The sequence below is a fragment of the Eulemur rufifrons genome, chromosome 18 (assembly GCF_041146395.1).
Source record: "Eulemur rufifrons isolate Redbay chromosome 18, OSU_ERuf_1, whole genome shotgun sequence".
NCBI classification, from domain to species: domain Eukaryota; kingdom Metazoa; phylum Chordata; class Mammalia; order Primates; family Lemuridae; genus Eulemur; species Eulemur rufifrons.
This window is the reverse complement of record NC_091000.1, coordinates 20,878,309-20,899,176: the sequence shown is the minus strand read 5'-3', so window position 1 is coordinate 20,899,176 and position 20,868 is coordinate 20,878,309. Positions and strand designations below refer to the sequence as shown.

General features: G+C 40.0%; 1 long non-coding RNA gene across 1 annotated transcript in view; it reads right to left on the bottom strand.

Moving 5' to 3' along the window:
- Positions 1–5,321: 5,321 nt before the first annotated feature.
- The window catches only part of LOC138399025 (uncharacterized), a 30,563-nt gene continuing 15,016 nt past the window's right edge, over positions 5,322–20,868 (bottom strand). The window contains exon 3 of the long non-coding RNA XR_011236078.1: positions 5,322–5,706. This is a non-coding gene — a long non-coding RNA (uncharacterized lncRNA). The remainder of the gene's footprint in view (positions 5,707–20,868) is intronic.

Below are 20,868 nucleotides of genomic sequence, written 5' to 3'. Positions count from 1 at the left end.
CAGTGTATGTTTTTGTCTGCTTTGCAAAGATCTGATGGCAGTATGAGGATGGTCTTATATCTGGGTTCTCTGTTCTGATCCAGTGGTCTATGTCTCTGTTCTTGTGCCAGTACCATGCTGCTTTGATTACTACAGGCCTGTAGTATAGCTTGAAGTCTGGTAAATTGATGCCTCCTGATTTGTTCTTTTTGCTTCAGGTTGCTTTGGCTATACGGGGTCTTTTCTGGTTCCATACAAAGCATAGAATTATTTTTTCTAGATGTGAGAAAAATAACATTGGTATTTTAATGGGGATTGGAACATGCCAATTTGATTGCATTGAACAAATATTAAGTAAGTCTAGACTATGTGCCAGTCATTGTTTAGGGTGCTGGAGAGTAAGCAAATATGAAGATCCTGCTTAAGCTGACCTAGGGCAGCTCAGCCTGGGTAGATCAAGAAATAACAAAAATATATATGTACCATTGAGTTGTATCCATAAATGTCTTTACTAAACACAGTTACCCTCTAATTACTTGACAAGTGAAATAATTATCAAAAGCACAAAATCCCAGTAGTAGAAGTCAGTCTAACTATTCCCCTTCCCAGATCTATGGTTTTCAAATTTTTGCAATAGATCCATTTGTTTAAATAAAATCTTCTGTGGAATTGAAACATATCAAACAAATAAACGTGGGCCGGGCGCGGTGGCTCACGCCTGTAATCCTAGCACTCTGGGAGGCCGAGGCGGGTGGATCGCTCGAGGTCAGGAGTTCGAGACCAGCCTGAGCAAGAGCGAGACCCCGTCTCTACTAAAAATAGAAAGAAATTATATGGACAACTAAAATATATATATACAAAAAATTAGCCGGGCATGGTGGCGCATGCCTGTAGTCCCAGCTACTCGGGAGGCTGAGGCAGTAGGATCGCTTAAGCCCAGGAGTTTGAGGTTGCTGTGAGCTAGACTGACACCACGGCACTCACTCTAGCCCGGGCAACAGAGCGAGACTCTGTCTCAAAAAAAAAAAAAAAAAAAAAAAAAAAAAAAAAAACCAAATAAACGTGATCTGCTCTGTTGAAGGATTTGTGGCAGTCCATAGCCCGACCTATTCTGCCTCCCCTCAATGCCTCTACCACCATTTTGCAGCAGTGTTAATTTTTATAAAAGTTGAAAGAAAAGTAATCCTACCACCATCACTACCAGGCAGCCCACCTTAAGATTCTGGGGACACCATCTGAAGCCATTAACTTCAACCATGCCTTGCTGATGTAGCCTATTTATAAGAGATCTTCAGAAAAGGGGAATTCCTTTCTCAGTACCCTATTCTGGTTTTTAACCATTCTGAACACCAGAAAATTCTTTCATATGACTCTTTAAACCCTTTATGCTCTAAGATAAACCCACTTTTTCAAGTTTTTTCATCAGTGGAAAGTTAAATCTTCTTCTAAAGCATAATATCTTGTAATATATTTACAGACCACACATAATAATTTTCCACCAAACTTTTTATCAGTTAACAGCAATGACTTTATCTTTTCTCACAGGTCTTCTTTTTCCACATTTTGAATCATTCAAGAGACTCTCCACTTTAAGAATTTTTTGACCTTCTTAAACTATGATGCCCCGAGCTTATCACTGGATTCTTAAAATTAAATAAATAAAAGTAAAAGTAAAAGAGGATCCAGTCAATATCAAATACCTTGGGAAAGAGATTGTATTATCATTCAGATTTTATACACAATATTCCTATTGGATATTATTGCCATAACAACCTCTCTACATTACCATATTTTGTTTTTTCTTACACATTTTTTCACACCGCTTATGACAGTAATTAAGCCAAGTGCCCCAGGCATTTGCCTTAACCAATGAACAGGCAGACTGGGAACTTCAAGGCTTTTAGCAAGTCACAAAGTGCCAAAAATGCTCTCTCGCCAGGAGACATATTCCCTGAGTTATATAAAGTAGAAATTCGTTCTGATATCATTCACCTGACATCATTGAGCAATAAGATAAGTAAACCGACTGAGTCTGTGACCCTGTCTGTTGGACCTCTCTCCATGCTTTAGTTCGCTGCCTGCAAAGCGAGGATAAGAGTGTTTACCAACTCTGCATGGGTGTTGCAAGAATTGATTAATGCTTATGTGGCACCATCTGATGAGAGGCTCTGTGGCTGTGCCACCCAAGTTGTCATAGGCTGTGAAATGCCTGGATGCCTCAAGGTCACTCCCTTAAAGCTCTATACCATGACTCTAGGTGACTTGCTGGGGACCATAACCAGTATATGACCCAACTGTACTTTCAGATATGCATGCCGAGCGCCAGTAAGGCTATCACCCAAAGCTGAAAAGCAGTTTTTCTAATGCTGCAGGCTCATGCACAAGGCACCAAAATAGCACCAGAAATACTATACCCATATTGCTTTATCCTAGACATCTGACACTTGTAAAGCTGATGCCAAATTTCTTGTCACATATGTGTCTGGAAGCCTTCGTGCTGAGAGGCATTTCTTATCTTCTGACATTTCAGAGAGCTGCATAAAGCTAGACAAGCACACAGCCTCCTTCAAAAAGGCACGAGGCAAAGGCAAGCATTCTTTTCAGGTGACCTCCGCACCCCTCACTGGGGGAGAGCCAAGACAGCCTCCAGCACATCTGTAATCCTCAGGATGTTCCAAATGTTTGAGTTTGCAGCTTGCGGTTAGTAATGGCCAAACTGCCCTGGCTCTCCAAGGTCATCTGAAAATGATATGCCCATCAGCCAAATGAGGAAATGCTACTGTAGGCAAACCAATCATAAGTTCAAACAATCCTCAGGGGTCCGGGGCCGGATGCTCTGTCTCTGATGACACAGGTCATCCATATCCATTACAATGGGGCTTCTGGTTGATGTTAATGATTTTTGTGACTGACACCCCCAAACAGAAAACAGCCAGGATTTTTGCACAGGATACAATAGTAGATAATTTCTAGTGATTCCCTTCTCTTTCGATCTTGCCTACACAGCCTGCCTGACAAAGTAGGTGCCACAGAGACCCCACCCCCAGCCACCAAGGAACAGGGGTTTCTGGTAGGAGAGTCCCCTAAAACGTGTGTCAGAATAACCTGGTTTTAAATGCAAATTCTTGGGCCCTATTCCAGACCTTTGAATCAGAACCTCCAGGAAATGGGATCCAAGAATCTACATTTTGAACAGATTCCCCAGATGATCTTTTTTTAACTTTTCATTTTCCCAGATAATTTTTATACACACTAAAGTTTTCAGAAACCTGACAGAATTTTCCAGTAAATTGAGAGTCATACAAACCTTCAGGCTGTGGGGAGAGTTTCTGGCCCCAAGGTTTACTGGTCACTGAGGCATCTACTCTAAACTCACCCACAAGCAAACCACCAGGTGCTGGGAGGAACAAGTTTCGTTATTTCTTCCTTCTCTCAGCCTCATTGTTCACGCCCCTGTTTTGGAATAATAAGCACTGCCATCTGATGCTTCTGGCATCTGTTACTTTGTATTGTTTAACTTTTTGTATTAGTTTGCTATTGTTGCCATAACAGATTATCACAAACTTGGCACAAATTTATTATCTCACAGTTCTGCAGGTTTGAAGTCCAACACAGAGGGCACCAGGCTACCAGCAAGGTGTCAGCGGAGCCATGTTCCTGTCTGCAGGCTCTCACAGAAAATCTGTTTTCTTGCCTTTTCCAGCTTCTAGAGTCACCCACATGCCTCAGCTCATGGCTCCTTCCTCCATCCTCAAGCCAGCAATGCTGCTCTCTGACCATTCTTCACATCTCCTCTGACTCTCCTTCTGCCCCCTGCTTTTACCTGTAAGGGTCCTCATGATCATATTGGGGCCACCTGGATAATCCAGGGTTCTTAATATGTGATTGCATATGTGATGACATCTGCTAAGTCCCCTTTGCCACGTAAGGTAACGTCTCCATGGGTTCCAAGGATTAAGACATGGACATTTAGGGGGAACCATTGCTCTACCTATCACACTTTTCATCTGTAATATGAAGGATGTCTTCATTTGGGTTCCCCCAAAAGCAGACCCTGAGACTAGGATTTGAGTAAAATCTCAGAAAGCCCAGTAAAGGAGTGGTGCAGTCAGGTAGGAAGGGAGGAAAGCAAATAATAAGTGAATTAATGAGCAGAACACTGCTACAGGCAGCTAGACTGAATTCCCCTGGGGACTGTGCAGAACATGCCTCACAACAGTCTCACTGAGGGCCAAGGACACCGGGGCATTTATCCACCAGTTCCTGCCATTCACTAGTTAGGGGGTCACATTTATTCCCCAGGCACTGCCAGCACGTCCTGCTTCCCCGAGTGTGGATGGGTCCACAGCTAGAGTGTAGCCTTGGCAGAGACATACAGGAGCCACAAGCTTGCTCCATCTGAGAGGCCTCCAGTGGGCCAGGAAGATATGGGTGGGGCATCAACAGCATCTGAATCCAGGGGGTTGGTGTTTGAGGGAAGTGTGGCATTGTGTACCGAAAGATCCAATGCTCATTTCCTTTGACCCAGCAATTCCACCTCCAGGGAATTCATGTTAAGGGCATAATTGAACACATATGCAATCATTATCTGTAATATTATAAGAATTGGAAATGATTTAAATTCCATTAATAAGGGATTAGTTAAATAAATTACAGTGATACAATTGAACATTCTGCTATAATTAAATGTAATGATGTCAGTCTACATTTATTGATGGGGAAACCAGTTTCTGACATACTGCAAAGTGAAAAAAAAGCAGGTTACAAATAGTAAGTATATTATAAATCCATTTATGTAAAATTATGTATGTATAATATATGTGTGTGTGTATGTATAGCAAGATGTCTCGAAGAATGCTCATCAAAACTCTCACAGTAGTTATTTCTAGGAAGGAGAATTTCTCATCCTTTATGCTTTCTTCTTCATGCTTCTCTGTATTACAAAAAATATTACAATAAGCATTGCATTGCTTATTAATCAATCTATTACAAAGATGTTTTCAGTTTTTTTAAAAAAGAATTCACTACTTGGGAGACTGAGGCAGGAAGATCGCTTGAGCCCAGAAGCCCAGAAGTTATGATTGCACCACTGCACTCCAGCCTAGGTGACAGACTGAGACTTTGTCTCTAATAAACAAATAAATAAATTTTTAAAAAAGAATTCAAGTTTATTCTAAAAGATAAGCTTCTTTTTAGTTCTAATATAATGTCAATGTGCTTATATATACGTTCCCATTTTAAAACTACATGAGGCTAAGGACCATGCGTTACACAAAATACTTAGGGCATATTTTGAACACAGCAAGCACTTAATAAATATTTATTCTCTAATTGATTTTCAGTGCTACGAAAGTCAGTAAAACAACACACTAAACAAACTGGGTGACAGTGAAATTTTCACACTGCATGGGGATGATTTCCCGGAGAGGTGAGGGGCCTGGCATGGCCTTATCAGGCAGGCGCTGGCCACGGCAGACAAGAGCAGGGCTTCCACTGCACGGACACACCCCTGTCATCCCAGAGATGCTATCAGAGCCCCACTCGCCTTAGGTGGAAGCGAAAATGAATGCATGTGCAGTCTTGCAGTTTTACAGCACAAATGAGACAAGTGGGATTTATGTCAGTCTGTTGGAAATTAATTCAACAGTTTGTCCCCCGAAACTCTCTGAGGCTTCCTCGGGAGATCACTGCACTTCGAGTTGTGTGTGATGACAGAGCTGACTGGAACTGCAGAGAAGAAGGACAAGTGGCAAGTCATGGTATGCCCGTGGTGCAATAGGATAAAAATATTTAAGTGTGAGACTTCATAGTTTTCCCCTTCTCTCAGACTGATGTTCCCCTTTATGCCTAATGGGGAAAATTTCTCATCTGTCCAGGTTGCTCTTGGGCCCTCCTTTGTTGCTCAGAATTTAAATAATGAGTAAATAAAGAGAAAATAGAAAAGTGGACAAGTCCCAGTTGATGTAGATCTTAAAGAGCTGAGAGAGGTGGCAAGAGGAAGAAGGAGGGAGAGAGACCAGAAAACCATGTGGAATGGGTGCCCGGGAGAGTTTGTGGGGTTGGGAGCCATCAGTTGGAGAGTCGGCACTTTGGGAGAACCTGATATCCATGAGGAAGAGAATGAGGATGACGGTGAAGTAGATTTTAAGAATGCCTTTTCCGTAGTAAGAATGCATAGCTCATACTAACATCTATCAAATTGTACATTTTAAATGAGTGAATTATATCTCAATAAAAGCTGTGTTTTAAAAAAGCATACCCCATCAAAAAATGCACACCCCATTTTAGCAGTTTATTGAAAGACTGAAAAAATATTTGAAGAACCCTAATTACTTTTCAGATATTAGACCTTTACTTTGAATTCATTCTTGCGGAGAGACTGAGCCATGTGGGACTTCAATTATGTTTAGGGTATAATAGGTTAGAGAAAGGACCCTTAAGATCCTCTAGTCCAACGCTCTCATTTTAAAGGAGGAGAAGAAGCTGAGCAGGCTAAGTTTGCATTGTCACACAGTCGTAAAGCTGGCAACTATGGAGTTCTGATCTCAGGTCTTTTGAAATTCACCACCCCACCCCCATCCAATGCTCTTCCTGCTATTGTTTACAGAAAAAACTATTCGATGATAAACATGCGTAGAACACACAGTTATTATGCCCACGGCTCAGTCCAACTTTTCTGGCCTTTAGAACAAATCGGTGAGACCAGCATCACTCCAGTCAGGTGCCCAACATTGCCCAGCTAACAGCCTGCACCACGGAGATCCAGCCTTCCTGGCCTAAGCCTGGAGAATAATCATGCTTCACAGTGGCAATGTTGCTCTCACCCCCTTTTGAAGAACAACAGGAAAATAAGAATAACTACCATTTTCTAGGCACTTGTCCATGTATCAAGTTGGGCGGGACAGTCAGAGGCCCCTATGACGTTGAAATTTTGAGAGTTCAAATTTTAGCTAAGAATTTTACAACTACTAGATGTCACTAATGTAAATAATGTCCATCTGTGAATCACATCAGAAATTTACAAAGTTAATCATGTGATTGCATTCCTGATGCTCTCCTTCTCTGATCCTCTGGCACCTGCTATGTGCTAGGTGCTGGTCTAGACATTTTATATATGGCATCTCTTTTAATCTTCACAATAATTCTACTTCATGGGTATTAATCATCCCATTTTTTTTAAATCGAAAAGAATAATGATGGGAGCAGGACCAAGCAAGTAAGAGATAAGTTCTGATATCAAGACAATATCCTTAGGGCTCAAGGAGGGTAGTCTAGTGGACAAGTTCACCCCAATGCCTATCATTCTGCCATGAGTTTCATTTGTTTGTGACTTAAATACTTTTAGTAGTCACCTACAAAATTGAAAATACTCCTATGCATTGATCAGAGTAGGCAATGCTGTGCTACAGAAAAAACTGGAATCTCAATAGACTAACATAATAAAAGTATTTCTTGCTCATACAAGGTCTGGGGCAGATGTTTGGTATCCTTTTAGAAGACCAAGAATGAGGTAAGGAGAGCATGGAAGATGAAGCAGAATGTTTTAGATCAGAGCATAGAAGATCATGCAGCCTACAAGTGGAATATACCATTTCCACCCACATTCCATTAGCCAGACCTCAGTCACATGGCCAGCCTGACTGCACAGGAAGCCAGGAAATGTAGGGAAGCACAGAGATGGGTGAGCATTATAACAGCCACCACATTCTCCAAAGAACTATAGCTTTGGTTCTCATCTGTCAGTGCGTCAGTTATCAAAAGTTAGTAGCAACAATAGACACAAGTAGTATGTAGGAGCCTCCTTCTCAGGACAGGATCAAAAAGGAAGAGATGGAAAAGGGACAGTGTCAGAGATACATGTACATACTTAACCGTTTTGTTGGGTTTTGCCTGACTTGAAAAATCAATCTACAAAACCTTGCTGTGTCTTCAGCTCATTAGCTGATGCTTTCCAATGGCTTTGGTTGTGTGATGAATCAGACCTTAAGTTTTTTTTTTTTTTTTTAATACTTAAAAAAGTGTCACTTTTAATTTGAATTATTTTTTGGGGGGATCTTTTGTACCTTAAGTTTTGCAAGTGTAAATTCCCCCAGAAATATCAGAAATAAGATGTTTATTCATAGAGGCAAATAGGTAACTTTGGGAGATACAACTAAGTAAATAAATGTTTTCCTGACAAGTTGACCATAACACTGCGGTCCCCAACCCCAAGCCACACCGGATGCTGGTCCCTGCCCTGTTGGGAAACTGGCCATGTATCACTGCCTGAGCTCCACACCACTATCTCCACCCCCTGCAACCCTGGTCCGTGGAAAAATTGTCTTCCATGAAAACTGTCCCAGGTGCCAAAAAGGTTGGGAACTGCTAAAGATTTCAATAAATTGACATGTTTTTCCACTTATTTCTACACTAAAACTCAACAACAATGAAACAATGAGTTGGTCCCAAAAGGAAAAATATAATCAAATTTAGGAATGCATCAAATTTTAAAATCACATATTTAAAGGTAAAAGTATAACTTACTAAAACAGTAAGAATAAATATTAGTCCATCACCCAGTTGATTAAGCCAGAAATCTGACTTGAAACCTTCCTCTTCAATCAGTCTAAGCAATCACCAAGTACGTTTGATTTTATCCTAAAAATACCTTTCAAGTTCACCATGTTCTCTTTATCCTTCCATCCCCATTATCACTGCTTCCACTCATTTTCAGATGAGAAAATCTGAAGTACCACATCACCTCCAAGCTGATTGCCCTGCATGCAATCCTGCCCATCTCCAGAGTCCTACTCCCTGAGAGCAGTGGGTTTTAAATCGCAGAGTGCAAGGGAATCCTCTTGGAAGCTAGTGGAACATGCAGATTCCAAGTTTTCTACCAGAAATTCTGAGTCAGTAAATCCAGGAGAGAGTTCAGGGCTCTGAAACGTCAACAAGCACTGCAGAAGATGCTAATGTGTACAGTCCTAGAGGAAACATTGCTCCACACAAAATCTCAGCAAAAATTTCAGATCTCAATTGTCAGCCCTCGGTTTAAAACAATTGAATGGCTGATTAGTGACTGCTGGGTAAATCCCAAGCCTCTTATTATTGAATATAAAGCCTCCGTGAGTCAGGCCTGGAATACCTTTTCAGCTTCCTATTTCCCTATTTCTCCTGAAACTTTTTACTTTGGGAACCACCAATGCCAAACTACATGTATTTCCCGAGCACACTGCATTGTTTCGTGCCTCCCCATCTTAGCCCATGCCGTTCTGACTACTCAGAATTTCCTTGCCCACTGTCTTCCTGATAAACCAGCATTGACCTTTAAAACTCGGCTCCAGTCATTTCCTTTGTTAATTTCCTCTGCTTTCCCACCACTGGCAGTTAAGACCTTCCTCTTCTGTCTTCCTCCTGTCCACTTCTGATCTTTGTACATCTGTTTCTACACATCTTTGTTTACATTCCTCTCATTCCCTGTCTAACCTCTTTGCCTCACCTCAGTGCCTGGCACTAAATATACCTTGCTGGACTGGAGGTAAATATGAAACTTGAGCTCCTTCGAAGTCACAAATAAAGATGTCTCTTTGCATTATCTGGTCCTTTAAGTTAAATATTTCAGTTCAGTTCAGTTTATGGCATTTTCTCTTTCTTTCATTATTCAAATTAATTCTACAAGCATCTTTTGAAGGCCTACTATGCATGTCATTGTACAATAGTGATTCCTAATATCGTATGTTTCTATGCTAAAAACTATTAGATATAGTCTTTCTTTGCCTTTTATTTCCTACTAGTCTTCCATTAATTTTCTTATTTAATTTATGGTTTGTGTCCCTGTTAGGTGAGTACTTTGAAGATTGTCATCAGATAGTGTAAAGATCTGTCTTTTAAGATACTTTATACTAGTAATAAATGTTTCCCTCTCAACAAAACTAAAATTTTTTCCAAATAGTATAGTATCAGGTGGTATTAAAATTTTTTCTATACATTTGTGTTCCTACCTAATGGGCTTCTTTGGGGAAGTATATAAGAAAGTGAATAGCAACTTACTAACCTAATATATAAATCACATCCCTCATCAATCAGTAAGTTTTTTTTAAATTGCACCTAAGCACCTAACTCACATCCTAAGGAAGAGTGGTAAGCAATAGAAAGAATGGACCACTGCCTTTCTATATTTATCTCTGGATCTTTGTATTTAACTCAAGGACCCCCTCTGGATTCTAACAGCAGCCTTCACAGTTGAAAATGTGGCATAAATTTTGTAGCATTGATCACCCCTAGGTGAACTTAAACAAAAAAAACCTACACAAAATTATTTCGTGTATTTATTCAAAAGTTCAGGTCAGGATCTTAAGCCTGAACATAACAATATATTTAAACATTGCTACTTTATTTAATTCCTTAAATATCTTAGAGTGCAAATTTGTCTCTCAAAGGAGAAAATGTTATCATAATATCATAAAACAGACAGTGAAACTCTTAAACTTGCCAAATACTGCAATCTAAAATCATTTTCTAACAGAGAAAGAAAGACACTGCTTCTCTTTAGCAAAAGAGTGAAGTTATTACAAATGTTTTCTTTCTGACATCAAAACAGAAAGAATGATTACTCATCTTATATTTGTTGGCATGGAGTTGTTTGGATGTGATAAAAAAAAATCTCCAAGAGCAGTCTTCACTCTAGCCACAACCCTGTAAATCTTCCCCACAAAGATGAAAACCGTCCATAGCAATTAGCAGTAACACTCCAAGTCTGACACTCCCAGGCACCCAAACAGCACAATGCTGGGCAGGTGGAGAACAGTTAGCATTAACCAAAAATCACACAGAGTGCCACTCTCCAAAGCCCAACCAGGTTCATTGCCCGTTGCTCGAGAGGAAGCCAATACACTGAGACAGCAGGGTTTACGGCAGAGAAGGAGCTTAATATCTCAGGTGCCATGTGAGGAGATGGAAGGAAGTTCTCAAGTCCATCTCCCAAGAATTTAGAAGAAAGGGTTTTTGAAGACAGTTTGGTGGGCAAAGGGTAATTGGGTCTGCTGACTGGCTGGGTTCGAGGTGGAATCATAGGGGTGTAGAAATTATCTTTTTTGCTAAGTTGGTTCCTGGGTGGCAGTCACAAGACCCGCTGAGTTAGTTCTTTGGTATGGGCCACTGGCCTGGGTGGATCAGTTGGTCCACTGGAATGCAGGGCCTGGAAGATATCTCAGAAACTAGCCTTAGGTTTCAGACGGGTGATGTTATCTATGAGAGCAATGAAGAAAGCTAAGAATCTTTTTGACCATCAGCTATATGACTCCTGAGCAGTAAGCAATTAGAGGAAAGCAAGTTAGGGGACAATGGCTGGTTACATATATATATTTTAACTCTGCCTATGCCTTTTCAGAGTTCAGGTCCCTACCACAGTTCCCACCTTTTGGTCCTTTATTAATTTTGTCAAGGCCAGTTTCACACTGCCCAGAGCACAAGTGAATCAAAAATCAAAACCATCCAAGAAAATACACAATGTAGAATTATAAATATGCCTGCATAGAGGGATAAGAATTTGTAACAAAGTTTAAAATCATTTGCAGATTGGCTATAATAAAAGAGAAACAGAAAATAATAAGTGTTGATGAGGATGCAGAGAAATTTGAACTCTTAAACATTGCTGGTGGGAATGGAAAATGGTGCAGCCTTTTGGTGGTTCCTCAATAAGTCAAACATAAAATTACCATATGACCCAATAATTTCACTCCTAGATATATATATAAAAGAACTGAAAACAGGGACTAAAGCAGATACTTGTGCTCCAATGTTCATAGCAGCACAGTTCACACTAGTCAAGGGACAGAAACAAACACAAATGTCCATCATCTGATGAGTGGAAAAATAACATGGTATAACTATACAATGGAATATTATTCAGCCTTAAAAAAGAATGAAGTACTGAGACGTGCTATGACATAGATGAACCTTGAAGACATTAGGCTAAGAGAAAGAAGCGAGTCACAAAAGGCCACCTTTTGTATGATCCCATCTATGTGAAATATCCAAGAAGAGACAAATTCATAGACACAGAAAGCAGACTAGTGGTTGCCAAGGGCCATGGGCAGTGGAGAATGGGCAGTGGCTGCTTAATGTTTCCTGTTTCCATTTGCGATGATGAAAAAATGGAGCTAGACAGTGGTGATAGTTGCACAACATTGTAAATGCCCTAAATGTCACTGAATTATACATTTAAAAATGGTTAAATTGGTAACTTTTATATTATGTGACTTTTACTAAAATAAAAAAAAATCATTTGGCAGTTAAATAATTTTTTAATGTGATGCAATTCTAAGATATTCCACAGTAAAAATATTTTTGATTAAAGTATACTTGTCAATATAAGCATTTGTAAATTGCTTGAATTATCAAATATCAGTCCTAACTTAATTGTTCTTTATCTAAATAAGTTTACTATTAAAGCAAAGTTTCAGAGAAACTTGAAAATATAATATGTTTGCTGGATATTTGTTGTATTGAATTGAAGAGTCACAATGCTATTAAGTCAGGTCATATAAACTCTTAGGGTGGAAAACCTAGTAGGTGCTCATGGTGCAGATGGAGAAAGATTTCTCATGCAGAGATTAATATATAAAAGTTTATTTTATCCTTTAGCAGGACAAAGAGAATCGGGATGGGGGGAGAGAACAGGGAGATGGCATGGCATCCCAAAGAAAGAGAAGGAAGATGCCAGCAGTGAGGCCAAGGGGCTGGCTGATTTTATGGGGATGAAGAGAAAGAGAAAAAAATAGTAATTGTTGTGGAGTAATTAGCAGGCAGTTGCTACAGGTTAAATTGTCCATCTTTCTTGTTTTCTTGTTTCAAAGGATTGATCTTTAGCTGTTATTAAAAAATTATTTGGTTAGATATTTTCCTGTTATTTCAGCAAAGCCAATTGACATAAACCCCAATTTCATAACTTTGCTTAGCAATGTAAGATGGTTATAGATATTTATGGTTAAATACCTAGGAGACCACAAACTCTAAGAAGTCTGAGAAAAATTAATGTTCTATTTTGAAAACCAACACACTCTGAGCATCCCAAAGAACTACTGGCCTACAGTATTATGTGGCATTTTGTATAAATATGAAGATTCATTCAACAAAATTTGTTCTGAGTGTTTATAATATGCCAAGCACTAGTCCAGGCACTGGAGATGTCAGGTTTCAGTCTGAAATGTCAGTTCTTGGCATGCTCATGGCTGAAGAATAACGAGACTGGCCAAAGTAAGGCAAGCATGAAAATGAGGTTTATTGAGGGGAGAAAGATACGATTATAGTGCAAGAGCAAGATATAGGTTTATAGAGAATGATACATAAGCCACAGATGACAACTGGACCCATTGTCGCAGCAGGAAGAGAGTTTGGTTGTGGGCTGCAACTTGTTTTACAGAGCCCAGACTGTGACCTCTCTAGTGGCTCAGACATTAGCATGGAACCACTTTGATTGGACAGTTGGGAGTTGTATTACTATGCATGTGGGTTGTTCTCGGTCAATTTCCAGAGTTTATGGTACCTATGCTGCTTGGCCGGCAGGCTAGAGAGTCCTCTGCTTTCTTTTGCAGCTGGTGTGCTAAGTAGATTGGCAGATTCATAGGGTATTCTCTCCTCTCCCAGCTATGGCTGTTGCTCCGGAGATTAGGGTGGGGCAGGACCAAGATGGGAGCCCTGAGGTGGGGCAATCACACCAAAGCAACAGCACCCACTGTTGTCCCTAGGAGAACCGGAATCCCTCGCTATCTACCTAATAGAAATATGAAAGTTATTAAGGCAAGGTTCTTGCCCTAAAGGATCTTATGAATAAAATAGAAACCATGCATGTTTTATGTATTGCAATTTTATGTATGCCAATAACATTACTCAAAAACACTAGAGGGATGAATATGCAACCAGAGTCAATAGTAAGTGCAGATAAATAACTTACTGCTATTATCTCCCTAAGTGGTATTTAAAGCAAAGCACTAATAAATCAGGATCATGATTTGTCATCCAGACAACTACTAAGAAACATCATGTGGACATTTGAGTTGGTATCACATCCTTCTAAACTCCTAAGCTCTTTTTTATTCATGTTCTATCTTCTCAACTAATGAGAACAATAAGTAAATGCCCCATTTCAGGCTGTTATTGCTAAGAAAAGAAATGTTTGATCCACAGAACCCTGCACCAGGCACTATGGATGACTCAAAGTTAATGGATGACTCAAAGTTAATGGATGACATCCCTACCTTTGCATAGCTTTATCATCTGACTGGGTAGGCAAAAAGTCTGTCAAAACTATTACCTAAGAGCAATTGTAGAGTGCCACAAGGTCTAAACATGTGCGAGTTGATATAGTATAAACCAGGCTTGCGAGCGCTGTGAGAATGAGAGGTATGAGTACTCAAAACCAGTGCACTGACATGGTGTCTGCTGCCCTTATGATACAGCACAGACTATGGTTTACCTGCTCCCTGAAGTCTAGAAACAATCCTAACACTACTTTCTTCTTATCGCATGTGGGGATCTGTGAGAGAAAATCTAGGCCTTACTCTCTGCGTTAAAGCTCTGCTTTACGCCGGGCACAGTGGCTCGCTCCTGTAACCCCAGCTACTTAGGAGGCTAAGGCAGGAGTGTAGCTTGAGCCCAGGAGTTGGAGGCTGCAGTGAGCTATGATCGTGCCACTGCACTCCAGATTCAGCCAGGGCAATAGAGTAAAGCCAAGTCTCTGAAGAAAAACAACAACAAAGATCTCTGCCTTAAAGCATGCTCCAGGAGGAAAACAAGAGTTTCATAATTCAGGAACATTTTCTCAGAAATGGAACTGAAGGACATGAACTTCCAGATTAAAAGGGCTCGCCAAATGCCTGGCCTAAGTGATGGAAATAGATCCACAGAAAGGCACAGCATTATGAAATGGCAAAGCATTGAGGAAAAAAATAGAAGATCTGAAGAACTCCGATAAGACTTTTTTTAAAAATCATACATTAATAGAAGAAATACAGAATCAGAATGGCTTTAGACATCTCAACAATAATACTAGAAGCTAGAAGATAAAGGAACAATGGCTTTAAGAGCAGAGGAAAATTTTCTCCAACCTAGAATTTTACACCCAGCCAAACTATTAGTCAAATATAAAGGTAGGATAAAAAGCATCTTCACAGATGCAAGGTCTCAAAACATTGACTTTCCACTCATCCTTTTTCAGGAAGCAAGAGATTGTGTCCTGCCACCATGGAAGAGTAGCAGCACTAGAAAAAAAGAAATAAGATGTAAGATTCAGTTACCAAAGAATCCACCACAGAACAGAGCAAAGGGAACCCCCAAATAGGTGATAAAGGGTGACAGTCTGACAGCTGTGTCCCAGGCCCAGGGGGCAGCCCAGATCGAAAGGTGAAAAACCAAGTCAGAAAGCTCCAGAAGAACACTGAGTGTTTCTGAATATGTTGTGAGGAGATACAGAAAATTTGCAGAATTTGGGATTGAATTATATAAGATAGAGGTAGGCAATTTTTTCCTATAAAGGGCCACATAGTAAATATTTCGGGCTTTTCAGGCAATGAAGTCTCCGTCACACTACTCAACTCTGCTGTTGTAGGGAGAAAGCAAAGACAAAATGCAAACAAATGGGTATGGCTGTGTTTCAATAAAATTTCTTCCCCCAAACAGGTAGCAGGCTGGATTTGGTACATGAGCCATAGTTTGCCGAGTCCCGACATAAGCACAAAGAAAACTCAGCAAATGGATAAACATGGAAATTACTAATTTCAGGGAAAATTAAAAGTTGTGCAGAAAAGGAAAGGGGAGTAGTCAGCAGCATGTGAACTTGAATGAGACTAGACCTTAAATTACCCCAATTGAAAACACCTGGACTGGGTGGGCTCTAGCTAGAGCTAGAGCTACCCAGGTGGGCACCCTTTAAGAGCCCATTAAGACTCATTCAGTCTTAATGAGACTTGTTTTTGTCTATATATTGTAAAAATTCATGCCGTGTGTGAAGATAATCAATTTTCCAAGTTTCTACTTCCCTATGTAAAATATTAAGGTCATTAAATATGAAATGTCTGAATTTTGAATCAAAAGTTTAGTATATTACATCTCAAACAAGAAGCAGTACAATTAATCAAAGTATGTGCCTAAACTATCAACATAATTTTGCCATCTTAATGGTAGCTTGTTTATGCCAGCAGTGAAGAAGCCTGGAGAGCAAGTGGTGATGAAATCACGAAAGGCGTTTTCCACAGCTTGTTGAGAATTGAATATTTTTCTTCGCAAGAAGTGGTCCAAAGCCTGCAGGAAGTTGTAGTCAGGTGGTGCAAGGTCTGGTGAATATGGTGGATGACAGAGAGTTTCCAAGTCCACCTTCTGTAGTTTGAGCAGCATTGTTTTTTGCAACATGTGGTCTTGCAAGAGGATTGGCCTGCCTCTATTGACCAATCTTGGCTGCTTAATTGCAAGCATCCTCATCATTTTGTCCAGTTGGTGGCAGGAGACATCTGCTGTAATTGACTGACCAGGTTTCATGAAACTATAGTGGATAATACCAGCACTGGACCACCAAATAGACACCATTAGCTTTTTTTGATGAATATTCAGTTTTAGACTGTGTTTTGGCACTTCGTCTTTATCCAACCATTGCGCCCAGTGCTTGCAATTGTCAAAAAGAATCCATTTTCATCACATGTAACAATACAGTGTAGAGACGGTTTGCCTTTATGTCATGACAGCAAAGAAAGACAAGCTTTGAGATTTCCCTTCTGATGCTTGTTTAATTCATGCGGTACCCATCTATTCGCTTCTTTACCTTGCCGATTTGTTTCAAATGATCCAATATTGTTGGAATAGTAACATCAAACCTTGCTGCTAATTCATGAGTAGGTTGAGACGGATTTGCTTCCACTACAGCTTTTGGTTCATCATTATCCACTTTGGTCTCAGGTCACCCACAAGGCTCATTTTCATGATTAAAATTACCAGAATGGAACTTCTCAAACCATGGATGTATTATGCATTCATTAGCCACATCCTTCCCAAACACTCTGTTGATATTTTGAGCTATCTGCACTGTACTGGTTCCATGACAGAACTTATATTCAAAAATTACTTGAATTTTTTACTTATCCATAGTTTTACAAAAATTGCTCTAAAAAATTTTTGAAAGATAATCACAAGCCAAAATGTGTGCTTGAAAGAATGAGAATGTACCTTCACAAAAAAAAGAAGAAGAAGAAGTGTCAAAGTGAAATGTCAGAGATATCAATTGTCAAACTTAGTACTTAAGGAGATTGGACATTTCATACTTAATAACCTAAATATCTCAAGGGGTAAATCAGTTCCCCTAAGAAACAAGCCCTGAAATTAAAAGACTTATTAGTCTTGGATTTGAATGAAGTGTTCATTAACACCAACTCCCACTAGAACTCAGTAAATGCCCAGATGAGATAGCTTCTAAATCCAGACAGTAAGCCAAGCATCGGAAACAACAACATAAAAAGGAATAATACTTCCATTTGGGTACTGGTTATCTCCAAACATTTATATGCTGTTCTCATAAGACAGTGCCTTTTCTTAGACACTAAACACTATTCCATTTATAAGCAAAAGTTAAAAGTGCTAGTCCGACCCTGCACCCCAGTTCAATCTCCTCCTGTAATTTCTAGCCAGTATTATATTGTCAGCTTAAAACCATGCCCTCCTTCTTAAACTCCACCCCTCAAATTTAACAAACACATAGGAATCTGAGGTCAACAGTACTATATGTATTTATCAAGGAATTTTCTCAGAGAGAAAAAATGATGTAGTAGCTTTTTAAAAACAAAATAGGCAATAGTCTAGTAACAAATCTGTTGGACAAAGACTACAAGAGAGAAATTGGGCTTTCTCTAACAGCAAGAAGGAGGTGACACCTAACAAGACACCTGTTTACTCCTTAATGTTTATGATGAGATCAGGTGTCTGTGTGGCATCAGCTAAAAAGGATGGTTCCACATGATGGACTGGAGCTGATAGGGCCAACCACAACCACAGCCACCGGTGCCTAAATGGAACGTTGTTACTCTGAGTAAACGCAGCAGGGATGTAAATAAATATGTGGGATATAGATGCTAGCTAAGGGCACACAGGCTGCTCCTAATTAATTTCTGGGTACCTTTTACAACCTTACCAAACTAGCTGTTCCAAACACAACAGCCATACTGTCTAACTTAAACAGGCTAAGTTGTTAAGTCTTAACAAAATGAGGAGGAATTGCTGTGGTGACAACCGGCTGTGAACACAGTCAGAATGTTGGTAAGGGCTTAAAGAAAGTTCTGGAGGAACATGGCACACAGGTTAAGCATTCAAAAGAAAGCTAAACGGAAGCCATGATGAAGAACAGACGCTATTTTCATCAACGCATTTAAGGTCAGAAAAAGGATTATAGACTTTAGAACTGGAAAGAATCTGAGACATTATCTAAACCAAGTCTCTCTTTTTTAATATGTAAAGAAATTGAGACCCAGGAAAGTTGTTGTTTGCTCAATGTCGCATGAGTTTTCTTCATTTCCTGTTTAGACTTTTTCCACTGTTTTGGCCTCCTCTGTGTGAGTTTCTCAAGGTCAGGGATTTTGGCTTTCTAGACAGTTTTTGTAGTCTATAAATCTTTGTATGATGAGGGATTTCATGTGTATAAAACCTGGCATCTTAGACCTCCTCCCTTGCAAGTCGACTTTTCCTTCCAGTTCCCATCCACCACACGAAACAAACAAATATTAATGCAACACATTGCTCTTCATGACTTTATGGAGGAAGTCAATGGGGTAGCCAGGGCCACCGGCAAGTCATTTTGTTGATCCAAAGATGAAGGAAGAGTCACGCAAACATCCCCCTTTGGGGAGGCTAAAATCCACTCCTAGAGGAAGATGAAGGGCTAGCATGCGACAAAACAAGTCTGTCAAATTAGGCCTGCGGCTGAGAGAAAAGGCCTGCGTTACATGGCTGGTAAATATGTGCACTGAGACCCAGATGGGTGATACACAAATATCAAGTGAGGAATCAACTTGAGAATGTCCTATGAGTAGCTTCAGCTCATTTTTGGTGACATAAATGCCCTTCATTCTCTTGGCAAATAGTTACTGAGCACCTACTGTGTGCCAAGCATTGCTTTAGACCTGAAGACACGATGGTGGAAAAGCCAAAGTCCCAGCCCTTCCTCCCTCAAATGCAAAGTCACAGTCCTCCTGGCCATTTCCTCCCCAGCATATTACTCACACCGTGTCCTTGCAGACATCTCCTTGCTCCCCGCCTCCCTTTAAGTTTGCCTCCAGCGCCAGCACACTATTAGCCCAGGCTTCATGATCTCATGCCTCAACCAGTTTTCTTTTTTTTTTTTTTTCATTTCAGAATATTATGGGGGTACCAATGTTTTGATTACATGTTTTGCTTTTGTGTAGTTTGAGTCAAAGTTACAAGTGTGCCCATCATCACGGTAGCGTGCATTATACCCTTTAGGTGTAAATTTCCCTGTCCCCTTCTCCTCCCTCCCACCTACTTGATTTCTGTTGAGTTTTACTACCATATGTGCACATGGGTGTTGATCGATTAGCTCCAATTTAATAGTGAGTACATGTGGTGTTTGTTTTTCTATTCTTGTGATATTTCGCTTAGAAGAATGGTCTCTAGTTCCATACAGGTTGTTACAAAAGGTTCACCATTTTTTCTAACAGATCTCCCTGTCGGCCGGGCGTGGTGGCTCACGCCTGTAATCCTAGCACTCTGGGAGGCCGAGGTGGGCGGATCGCTCGAGGTCAGGAGTTCGAGACCAGCCTGAGCAAGAGTGAGACCCCCGTCTCTACTAAAAAATAGAAAGAAATTATATGGACAACTAAAATATATATATATACAAAAAATTAGCTGGGCATGGTGGCGCATGCCTATAGTCCCAGCTACTCGGGAGGCTGAGGCAGTAGGATTGCTTAAGCCCAGGAGTTTGAGGTTGCTGTGAGCTAGACTGACGCCACGGCACTCACTCTAGCCCGGGCAACAGAGTGAGACTCTGTTTCAAAAAAAAAAAAAAAAAAAAGATCTCCCTGTCTTCTTTCAGTCTCAAATGTATACCATGACCCAATTATAGTTTCAAAAATCCTGATTTATTCTTGTTAGTTCAATTCTCAAAAGTTTCAAATGGCTCCACACAGCCTACCTCGGACTCCCCAGACTGGCATGTCCCAGCCTCCAAGTTCTGGCTCCATCTCTTCTGTCCAAACTTCATAGACAGGAATACTACTTAGAAGCAATTTTAAACTATATTAATGTTTTTGACCACATACCCTCTAAGTTTACACAAAAGGAGAAAAGATTTATGAGACAAGCAATTCTTTCATTTATGTGGTTTAAGTTCGTATCAAAGTTATTTTAAATCAACATAATGTAAATAGACTTTGAATTTCCCATAGAAACAATGTTTTTATAAAGAGTTTCACTCTGACCAAGAGGATAATGACCAACATTTTTATTGCAGGTCATGATAATGGAAAAAGTGCTGTAAGTCAAAATGATTTAAGTAAGATGTTATTTTCTATAGAAATAGCTATATTTCTAACCAAGTATTTATAGAGCAACCTTTTGTAGAAACCACAATCACCATATATTATCAACTATAGGCCACCTGCCTATGTACTGTGAAATATAAGGCCTTCTAAAGTGTATGTAAGTAATCAAGGTAATACAATCATAAGCATACATTTAATATGATATGGTATCAAAATTTATCACACAATTTTCTTTGCTTACTTGATAACTTCCACTTTACTTTCACTACAGTAAATTAGAAGGTAAGATACACCCTCACCAAGGACATAGAATTTAGGAGGATTACCTTGGGTCAGTTTTGACAGCATCTTTGAGAAGGAGAGGAATAGGGCT